This window comes from Rattus norvegicus, chromosome 13, assembly GCF_036323735.1.
Source record: "Rattus norvegicus strain BN/NHsdMcwi chromosome 13, GRCr8, whole genome shotgun sequence".
NCBI lineage: Eukaryota > Metazoa > Chordata > Mammalia > Rodentia > Muridae > Rattus > Rattus norvegicus.
Window position 1 is genome coordinate 44,512,415 of NC_086031.1, and position 10,477 is coordinate 44,522,891.

General features: G+C 41.7%; 1 pseudogene; it reads left to right on the forward strand.

Moving 5' to 3' along the window:
• The first annotated feature begins 230 nt into the window (after positions 1–230).
• LOC108352528 (glyceraldehyde-3-phosphate dehydrogenase pseudogene) lies at positions 231–7,013 on the forward strand (annotated as a pseudogene).
• Positions 7,014–10,477: the final 3,464 nt, after the last annotated feature.

Consider the following 10,477-nt stretch of genomic DNA (forward strand, 5'->3'; position numbering starts at 1 on the left):
AATCATTTGATGTGAAACTTCCTACCACCCCTTAACAGGCTCACACCTTCCCTGTGATCTGGGGGCCGATGTGTGACTTCTTGGGAAGATTACTCAGGGTGCTTTCAAAAGAGTCACCTCTGGCTGTCCCTTATGCTTATTCTCTCTCTCTCTCTCTCTCTCTCTCTCTCTCTCTCTCTCTCTCTCTCTCTCTCTCTCCCCCCTCTTTCTCTCTCTCCACCCTCCCCCAGTTTCTCTTCCCCTCCTTTACACCTTTAGGATCAAGTGGGCAGAAGCACCAAGGAGGCTGGAGAGAAGCTAGAAGTGGAGACAGAGACAGCTCACCATGAGTACCAGGCTATGCTGATGAGGCAGGATTTGATAAGACATCAAGAAGAGCTCTGGGGAATGGAGGAGCTGCAGAACCAAGAGGTTCAGAAACAAACACAGCTAGAACTCAAGCAGGAAGAAGAATGCAGGCACCGTGAGGAAGAGATGTGGCGGCAACAAGAAGAAATGATGCGAGGACAGCAGGAAGGATCAAGGGAACCTTTTCTAATTTGAGAGAACAAGAGATACGGGTGGGTCAAATGGTTACGGGAGGGGCTATGGGCATAAACAATAGAGGCTCCATGCCCTCCTGCTCCTGTGCCACCTGGTACTCCAGCTACTCCAGGACCTGGCACTATGATGCCAGATGGAACCCTGGGATTGACCCCACCAACAACTGAACAGTTTGGCCAAGCTGCTGCAATAGAAGGAACTGGAACAATTGGGATTCCTCCTGCATTCAACTGTCCAGCCTCAGGACCTGAATTTGCTCCAGATAAACACCAGTGGCAATAAAGTTGCAGTATCTAGTTTCCCACAACCCTTCAAAGAAGGGACTACCCAGAATTCTACCCTGGAAAAGTGTTAGGGGTTCTTTCCAAACAATAGGTCTTCCCTGCTTGTACTACTTCAGGGAGTACTCTTGAAGGCAGAGGGCAAGGGGGGAATGGTATTTAACAAATCAAAGTCAGTGGTATAGTGTATTATCAAGTCTGTCTGGTATTCCTGAAGTATATTGATTGTTGAGGGCCTGGAGAACCATAGGAAAATGGACTCAGAGCTCCATTAATCTTGATCATCTCTATCTCTCTCTCTCTCTCTCTCTCTCTCTCTCTCTCTCTCTCTCTCGCTCTCTCTCTCTCTCATACACACACATACACACACACACACACACACACACACATTTTAATGACTTTCTCATCTTTATTCCCCTCCACCCCAGAGACATATATATACAAAACCTAAATATCCTTCAATGACCTAGGCCATTCCTCCATTCACTCCCAGTTGAGAATTCAGACAAATGTCCACAGAGGTTATAGAGTACATACAGTTCTGTTATATCTCATATATGACCCCTTCATGTCCTAAGGAAGCTATTTCTCCTAGACGTTTTCATTTTAGTGTTTTGTTTTGTTTTAAAAATCTTGTGTTAACTTGCCTCCATCTCCTTGGGTAAAGACTACACATTTGTGTCTCTGCTGTGGCTCTCCACAGCTTTTCTTGACAGGCCGAGTACAACCTTGGGAACAGGGTGGTGTGTGTTGAAGGTCTGACAGTAGCATTTAGTCTTGCCTATCTTAGGTAGTTACTCTGAGCATTTTTTGATTAGTATACTATGGTTTGTTCCTGATACCTTCAATTTCTGAGAAATGGAGCAGTAATGCTTATTAAATCTTATTAAAATGTATTTGAAGCCAAAACAATAACAAAAAAGTAATACAAAAACAAGATTAAAATGGTAACAACCTTGGCAGGAACAAAGATTCTGAAGAGAGTTACTTGCTCTCTCCCCTTTTGGCTATCAAACTATTGAAACAAGGATTAGCACTTCCCCAGAAATCTCATGCTGAGGGAACAGAATAGAGCTTGGTGACACACAGAGGAGGAACAGACTCCTGAGGAGAGGTTCCCCACAGTGGGAACCACTTATCAGACCAGCTTGATGACAGACAAGACACCTATCCCAGGATTGCTCAGTTCAACTAGCACTTTGCCCGTGTGTAAACCTTGAGTCAGTGCCTTGAAGATGGACTTGATGGTTGCTGGCCCTCTGTGTTTGTTCCTCACCCCATGGTGGCCACATTTTTTTGCTTTGCTGTCACTATTTTATTGGCATATTCAGGGTCAGTGGCTCAGTCTGTCTTGTTAGGGTTGTCATGGTCCAGGCTTCTGCTCAAAAAAACCCTCTAATGATAAGTCCAATGAACCAAAATTGGATTCCCGTCAACATAACACAAGGAATTGGCCACCAGGTTTGCTGGCATGTCCAAACCCACACTTGCCTTGTCAAAAGCTGCTTTGGTTTCCTCTCACAGCCCTTATACCTTACAAAGAGACAAGAGCCCCCAGGCTATTTTGATGTTTCTCTTTTATAGTCTACTCTTGCTAAGGGCACAAGGTCCTTGTATCCACAGAGAAGCACTAAGAAAACCAGGAGTGTTAAACACACCGAGGTTGGAGATGAAATAAAATATGGGAACTCTGACCAGAAAGCTGAGAGTGGAGATTGTTAGTGACCTAATGACCTTTTTGCTATCTGGAGGGTCAGGCCTCACCCCAATTCTCCAGAATGATTGTGCAGACTCTTTGCTCCCCAGAGTGTTATCTGTAGCACCCAGTTAATAGAACCCAACGTCAGGGGACAGGTCACATATATGTTATGGCCTGCTGTCCTCAGTTGTATCACCCTGGGAGGCCACCTTAGATTCTAGGTCCTTTAGCTATGGAACTCGCCATCATGGTCACGTGGACTTTGTAAAGGAGTTTCTAAGTAGTCACATCTTAAGTTTTATTATGAACCTTGATTTGGAATGATTATTGCATAGAAACTGTCTTACTTTGGGTTTTACTGCCGTGAACAGACACCATGACCAAGGCAACCCTTTTAAGGCCAATATTAACTGGGGCTGGCTTTCAGAGAATCAGTCTTTTATCATCAAGGTGGGAGCATGGCATTGTCCAGGCAGGGATGGTGCAGGAGGAGCTGACAGTTCTACATCTTCATCTGAAGGCCACTAGGAGAAAACTGACTCTTCTGCACTGGGCAGGGCTTCAAAGCTCACCCCCATAGAGACACACTTCCTCCAAAAAGGCCCATCTCCAAATAGTGACACTCCCTGGGCCAAGCATATTCAAACCAGCACAAAACCCTTTGCCAAATTCTATCCTGTTTAAATACGCTTACATCAAGTTCCCTCACATTGAGAGTTTCGAGAAGTCTTGACCCAGGATGACAAAGTCAATCTGAACTAACTTTCATCCTCACCTATTCATGGCTTGCTTCTCTGTCCAACAACCACCTCATTTGTTATGGGCACAAGAGGATCACTGGCAAAGAGCTTGCAGTGATTTTTATGGGAGAAATTAACAACAAATACCCCCAGAGCAAACACCTTCAGTTTATAAAAAGAACTAATTCTATTTTTCCCTCTTACAATAAAATGAACTCCAATTTCTGGAGCCCCTACATTTTACACTGATGCAAATAAATCAGGAAAGGCAGGGTATAAATCAAAAGATATGAGTAAGGTGGTTCAAAGTCCTTATAATTCAGTTCAGAAATCAGAATTATATATAATACTTATGGTGTTATTAGATTTTCAAGACTCTCTTCACAGAAACTGCTGAACTAATTCACAATGACTCCAAATTGACTTTGCTGTTTATTCAACTGCAACAAATGATCAGAAATAAAAATCATCCATTATATATAACACATCTCAGATCCCATGTGGATTTCCCAGGCCCTCTAGCACAAGATAATGAGGAAATTGATCAGCTGCTGATAGGAAATATGCTGGAAGCCTCAGAGTTTCATAAAAAACAAAACAAAAAAACCCACCATGTTAATAGTAAAGGTTTAAAGAAAGAATTCTCTATCATTTGGCAATGAGCTAAAGAAATTATGAGGAAATGTCCTATTTGACCCTTATTTAACCAAACACCATTGCCTACAGGAAGTAACCCTAACGGTATTCAAAGAAATGAAATTTGGCAAATGAATATGTTTCACAGTGCAGAGTTTGGTTAAACTGAAATATGTGTGCCATACTATAGACACATATTCAGGATTTCAATTGGCAACTGCTTTGAGCTCTGAAAGTGCTGATTCTGTTATTACTCATTTATCAGAAGTTATGGCAATTATGGGTAGACCTAGAAAAATTAAAACTGACAGTGCTCCAGCACATGTCTCTAGTAAAGTAAAACTTTTTACATACTATAATGTAAAGCATATTACAGGTATGCCACACAATTCTACAGGACAAGCCGTCATTGAAAGATCCAATCGCACTTTAAAGGAGATGCTTAATAAACAGAGAAGGCTATCAAAGACTCCCAGACATAGATTATGTAACGCTTTATTGACTTTAAATTTCTTAGAAGCTAATGAACAAAAACCATAGGCTACCGAGAGACACTGGATTATAAAAAACTGATGAATTGTATCAGCCTGTTTATTTTAAAAAATACATTAACCTCAAAATGAAGAGCAGGAAACATGTTACACTGGAGAACAGGCTTTGTTCATACAGGGAAAGAAAAATTACAGATTCCATCCAAACTGACAAAATCAGATTTGATAGAGGAAGGCCCCCCTGAAGATCATGACTGCAGACAGGAAAAAAGAAATCAAGAAGACCAAATAGGACAGGTATCATGATTTGCTGATTGATCCCTCTTCAGGAGAACAGCCATTAAACTAGCCAGAACTTCAGCTATACATAGCCAAGGGATCTTATTGGCTACAAAGTCCTCAAGATTCATTGAGCCACCTTTTCATATGGCATGAATGGAGATTTACATTGCAGTTTGATTCTACGCTCAAACTAACTTCTAAAGAAAGACAGTTGTCTTTCACCTGCTCAAAGAGCAGAATATTACCCTTAATTGATAGGTGCACCCTGCACCTTTCATACAAATGTCTTTATAGAACTATGTATTGCTTGTAAGGTTTGTATATTGTAGAACAGAAGGCCAGAAGGGCAGCCCTGACAGGATTCACCCTCGAGGATGCTGAGGTGCTGAGACCTGCTGTTCCAGCTCCCTGATCCATCTTGCCTCAAACTGCTGCTTTTCCAGAGACTTGCTTCTAGAACAGTTTCAGAAAGGGCTGCTAATCTCAGAGGACTTTGTTTTATCCAGTCTTTCAAACTGCTTTAACCAGGACTTCAGTTCACTGACATAGAGAGAAAGGACAACAAACGATGCCACCTTCTCCACTCAAGACTTCAGTTCATCAACATAGGGAGACAGAACATTAAGTAATGCCAGCTAGCTTTCTTTTGACTTAACCATTTTTCTTGGACCCCCCAAAAAGAATTCTTTTCCCCAATTCAGCAAGAAGTGATTATAAAAAGGCTGTCATCCCAATCACTTAAGTTGGATTGGATAGTTTTGGTCATTTTATGAATTATAGATATATTGTCATTTTAAGGGATGATTACAAATCATTATGGTCTTGGGGAGGAAATTAAATAGGGAGCTTAGACTCAAGGATTTCTATTTTTCCTTTCCTTTTCTCTCTTCTTTCTTAGTTAAAGTTAAGGGAGTTGAGAAAGAAAAGGGGGACATATAGAGCTATTATAAGAAATTAGACTCTCTTCTTCTCCCTGTTCCAGAGACAGCCACATCTCCTCATGCAGTGCCAGCCTCCTCCCATAGACAAGATGGTGAAAGTTGGTGTGAACAGATTTGGCAGTACTGGGTGCCTGGTTATCAGGGATGCCTTCTCTACATCTGGCAAAGTGGACCTTGTTGCCATCAATGACCACTTCATTGACCTCAACTACATGGTCTACATACTTCAGTATGACTCTACCCATGGCAAATTCAATGGCACAGTCAAGGCTGAGAATGGCAAGCTTGTCATCAACGGGAAGCCCGTTACCATCTTCCAGGAGTGAGATCCCACTAACATCAAATGGGGCGACGCTGGTGCTGAGTATGTCATGGAGCCTACTGGTGTCTTCACCACCATGGAGAAGACTTGGGCTCTCTTGAAGGGTGGGGACAAAAGGGTCATCATCTCTGCCCCTTCAGTCGATGCCCCCATGTTTGTGATGGGTGTAGACCACGAGAAATATGACAACTCCCTCAAGGTTGTCAGGAATGCATCCTGCACCAACAACTGCTTAGCCCCCCGGGTCAAGGTCATCCATGACAACTTTGGCATCATGGAAGGGCTCATGACCACAGTTCATGCCATCACTGCCACTCAGAAGACTGTGGATGGCCCCTGTGGAAAGCTGTGGTGTGATGGCCATGGGGCAGCCCAAAACATCATCCCTGCATCCACTGGTGCTGCCAAAGCTGTAGGCAATGTCATCCCAGAGCTGAACGGGAAGCTCACTGGCATAGCCTTCGGTGTTCCTACCCCCAATGTATCCGTTGTGGATCTGACATGCTGCCTGGAGAAACCTGCCAAGTATGATGACATCAAGAAGGTGGTGAAGCAGGTGTCCGAGGGCCCACCAAAGGGCATCCTGGGCTACACTGAGGACCAGGTTGTCTCCTGTGACTTCAACAGCAGCTCTCACTCTTCACCTTTGATGCTGGGGCTGGCATTGCTCTCAATGACAACTTTGTAAAACTCATTTCCTGGTATGACAATGAATACAGCTACAGTAACAGAGTGGTGGACCTCATGGCCTACATGGCCTCTAAGGAGTAAGAAACCCTGGACCACCCACCCCAGTCCAGCAAGGATACTGAGATCAAGAAAGAGGCCCTCAGTTGCTGAGGAGGCCCCATCCCAACTCAGCCCCCAACACTGAGTATCTCCCTCACAATTCCATTCCAGACCCTCATAATACCAGGAGGGGCCTAGGGAGCCCTCCCTTCTCTCTTGAATACCATCAATAAAGTTCACTGCACACCCCCCAAAGAAATTAGACAAATGGGGTAGATTATTGAATCTATTCTTAAATAAAAAATATTTTACAGTGATAATCATATTGATTGTTCTCTTTATATTTTGATGCAAGGGTTATTATATGGCATAGGTTATTTTATGTTCATAAAAATTTAAAGTAAATTTTGATACACATAATATATATGTTTTTAATTTCTATATGAACTATCGTACTTACATAATCCTGAAGGATACAATGTAAAGTTCTATTCCTTTTAAAAACTGCTGTTACAAACGATAGGGATGATAAAAACACAAATTATAAACTATTAGGGATGATTAAGTAAAACAACTGAATAGTCAAACTCATGATCATAGTAGAAACTAATTTAATTACAATAAAACGTTTTCAAGGTTATTCAGATAGTTAATAGCTAAGAATAACCAAAGTTTAGTTGTTCTTCAAAAACCTCAGCGATACACAGAATATTGCGTTTAAGGTTATTTCATAATTAAAAGATTTTTTGACTGTGAGACAAGTCTGCTTTTGACAGTACCCCCATTGCACTTCAAAGAAGATGTTGAGCACCAATAACCTCCATATGGAATCGCTTCAATTGTGGCAAGCTAGCCACTGGGCAAAGAAAATGCTCATGCTTCAACTACAGAAAATCCGTTCGGAAAGAAGAAATGTATGCAGAGCTAAGCTCTGCCTAGACAGGGTAAGCAAGTCCTTCATATTTTCAGCTAGAAAGGTCTGTCAGATATAGTAGGCCAGACGGCTGAGAATAGATGCTCCATGTTATAAAGAATGTTGGGACTGTTAAGGTGATCTGATGTCTCTGTCATTTCTGTAATTTTTGGAAATTGTGTCCCTGTGTGACCTGCATACTCAGGTAATATTTATTCCTTCTCACGTCTTTGATGAGGTTGAAAACTAGATAGTCATAGTCTTACTATAAGCTTAAGTTGTTTAGGGTTTAAGAAGATGTTCTAGGTCTAAGAAGATATTTTTAGGATGGCAAGACAAGTTTGGATGGAAATAGATTTAGAAACAAAACTCTGAACTTAACGAGATAGGATCGATAATAAAGTGCCCTTTTCTAAATTGCCAAATACGACCACTGGACATTTTGAATGTAACTTGTACCTAATAATTTTCATGATTGTTTCATAATTGTTTCTACTGTGTGTTGTTTATTATTCTATAGAGAAAAGGCATTTTCATTTAGACAAAAAAATGGGGAATTATTGAGGTTTAGTCTGGTGCTATGTATTGTAATGCTAAATACTCACTATGGTTGCCCCCAGGGATGAGGAGATTCTCAAGGAGACACAAGGAATGCTATGTAACCTTGCCCCCCTAGTTATCTCAGATTGGTGAATAAAGATGACTACAGCCTATAGCTGGGAAGAAGAGAGGTAGGCAGAGTTTTGGTTCCCAGGCTTGGAGTCTGAGGCAGGATCATGAGAAGAGGAGAAGGAGGAGAGAGATGTTATGGGTAAGAAAAGCTACAAGTAGGAGCAATTTAAATGTATTTTGGAAATGAAATCAGTATTTGCAAATTCATTAAATTCAGAAAAATAGAGAAGAAATCAAGAGTCAGTTCCAGGGTTAATAGATGGTGCTATTGACTAATGTGGGAGGAAGTAAGAAGAGAGAGTTGGCAGCTTTAGGTTGGGCATGGCAGACAAAAGAGATAAAAATGGGGAGGGGGGATGGCTAAATTGGGATGATTTGCTATGGTGGTGAATTAGTTAAACCGCTTTGGCTCCCAGCTCACACTCACACACTGTACCAGTCCAGTAGCACTCTGGATTCTCAAATGAAAGACTCAGGCCAGCTAATTTTGTTACACCTTGACTAGCTCAATGCTAGGCATTTCTAAACCTCCCCGAGACTAGCATATATTTCCCTCCAGTATTCCTGGCTTAAGACCTTCTAAATCTGTTTTATCTTTGTTGCCCTGTTACCTTCTGGGCAGCCCCCCACCCCCAATAGGACCAATTCTCTCTCTCTCTCTCTCTCTCTCTCTCTCTCTCTCTCTCTCTCTCTCTCTCTCTCTCTCTCCCTTGCCCAATCTAAAAGTCCCACCCATCTCTTTGCCAGTCATTGACTGTATAGCAATTCTTTATTATCAGTCAAAGACAGTTGGAGGCAGGGACCCTCAAGTCTGGAAGAGTGGCGTTTGAGAGCCAAAATAAGAGAAACCATTAGAACCAATCCCCAATAATTTGATAGACCTCGTGAGGAGATGTCAAGCAGGCAGTTCTGCTAATCTGATAGCTCTGCCCTGGCATGGTCTAATGTGGTATTAAATCCCTGTTGTCTTCATGAGTCCTAGGATTCAATACTTAGAAAATAAAAACCAGGGCCGTGAAAATCCAAGTCAACTTGGTGTGTGACAGAGACAGCTAGCCACCCACAAATGTCTGCTGTCCTCATCCCGAGAAAGTGTTTCGAACAAGTGGCAGCAGCTTCAGATACAGGGGACCATGAAGACAGGTAATAAGTGCATCTTCCAAGAGAAGATGGTTAACTCTCTTCCTCTTCTGGGCTTATAACAGGCCCCCAGTCCTTAGCACAACTTACTTCGTGATGTAAGTACCATTCAGGCTCTAAAACTCAGCACACAGACAACACCACGTGCAAAAATAAAAACAAAGGCCTAATCCATCAAAGTCCATAGCTCTGGGAAAGTCTCTGAATGCACTAACCTTGCTTTTAACTTCCACAGTTCCACTTCAGGCTAACTGTGCTTGTTAACTGAACTATGTCAACCCAGAATTTGGGTTTTTTTATTTGTTTGGTTTTTTGTTTTTGTTTTTGTTGTTGTTGTTGTTGTTGTTGTTGTTGTTGTGCTTAAAAGCTCAGCCTGAGAAAGGCTTGGGGCTACACTAAGATCCCAAACATCCAACATACTCACCAGCAGGCTAATAAAGAGTTTCTGTTGGCTTAAACCGATGTCTGAGCAGTCTTCTCTAGTGGCTACCCCACAATTTTGATGCAGATAAATACAGGGACATTGAAAGTCACATGTTGAAAATTATAGAAACACAAAAACAGGACCTTAAGTCTTCAAACTTTGATACATGACCAGTAAGAACCATTGTAGAATTCACACACAGATACACACACACACACACACACACACACACACACACACTAACCTTTTGTGTTATACCATTGAAATGCAGAGAATTAGTTAGTATAATACCTTTACCTAGTTAATATGCTTAATATCTACATTGTATCTATTTCCATTAGACTCTGGTGGTTGCTTAAGCACCTTTGGTATGAGGAGTTGTAGTAGAAACAAATTTATGCAGTTTGTGGAAAGTCTGGTAGATAAAGACAGAACATTTGGTTCTTTAGGATAAATGCCAGTAGAGATTGGTGGAAACTAAGAACCTACTTTATGAGTGTCAATGGGTCAGGGGTGGGGGCTACAAAAAGATGAAATCCAAGAACAACAAGAGAAATAGGTCAAACTCCTCCCGATGAACATAAACCTCCAAAGTTGTCAATAAAATACTTGCAAACTAAGTTCAAGAATAAAAGATCATACACTGTGATCAAGTCGGCTTCAT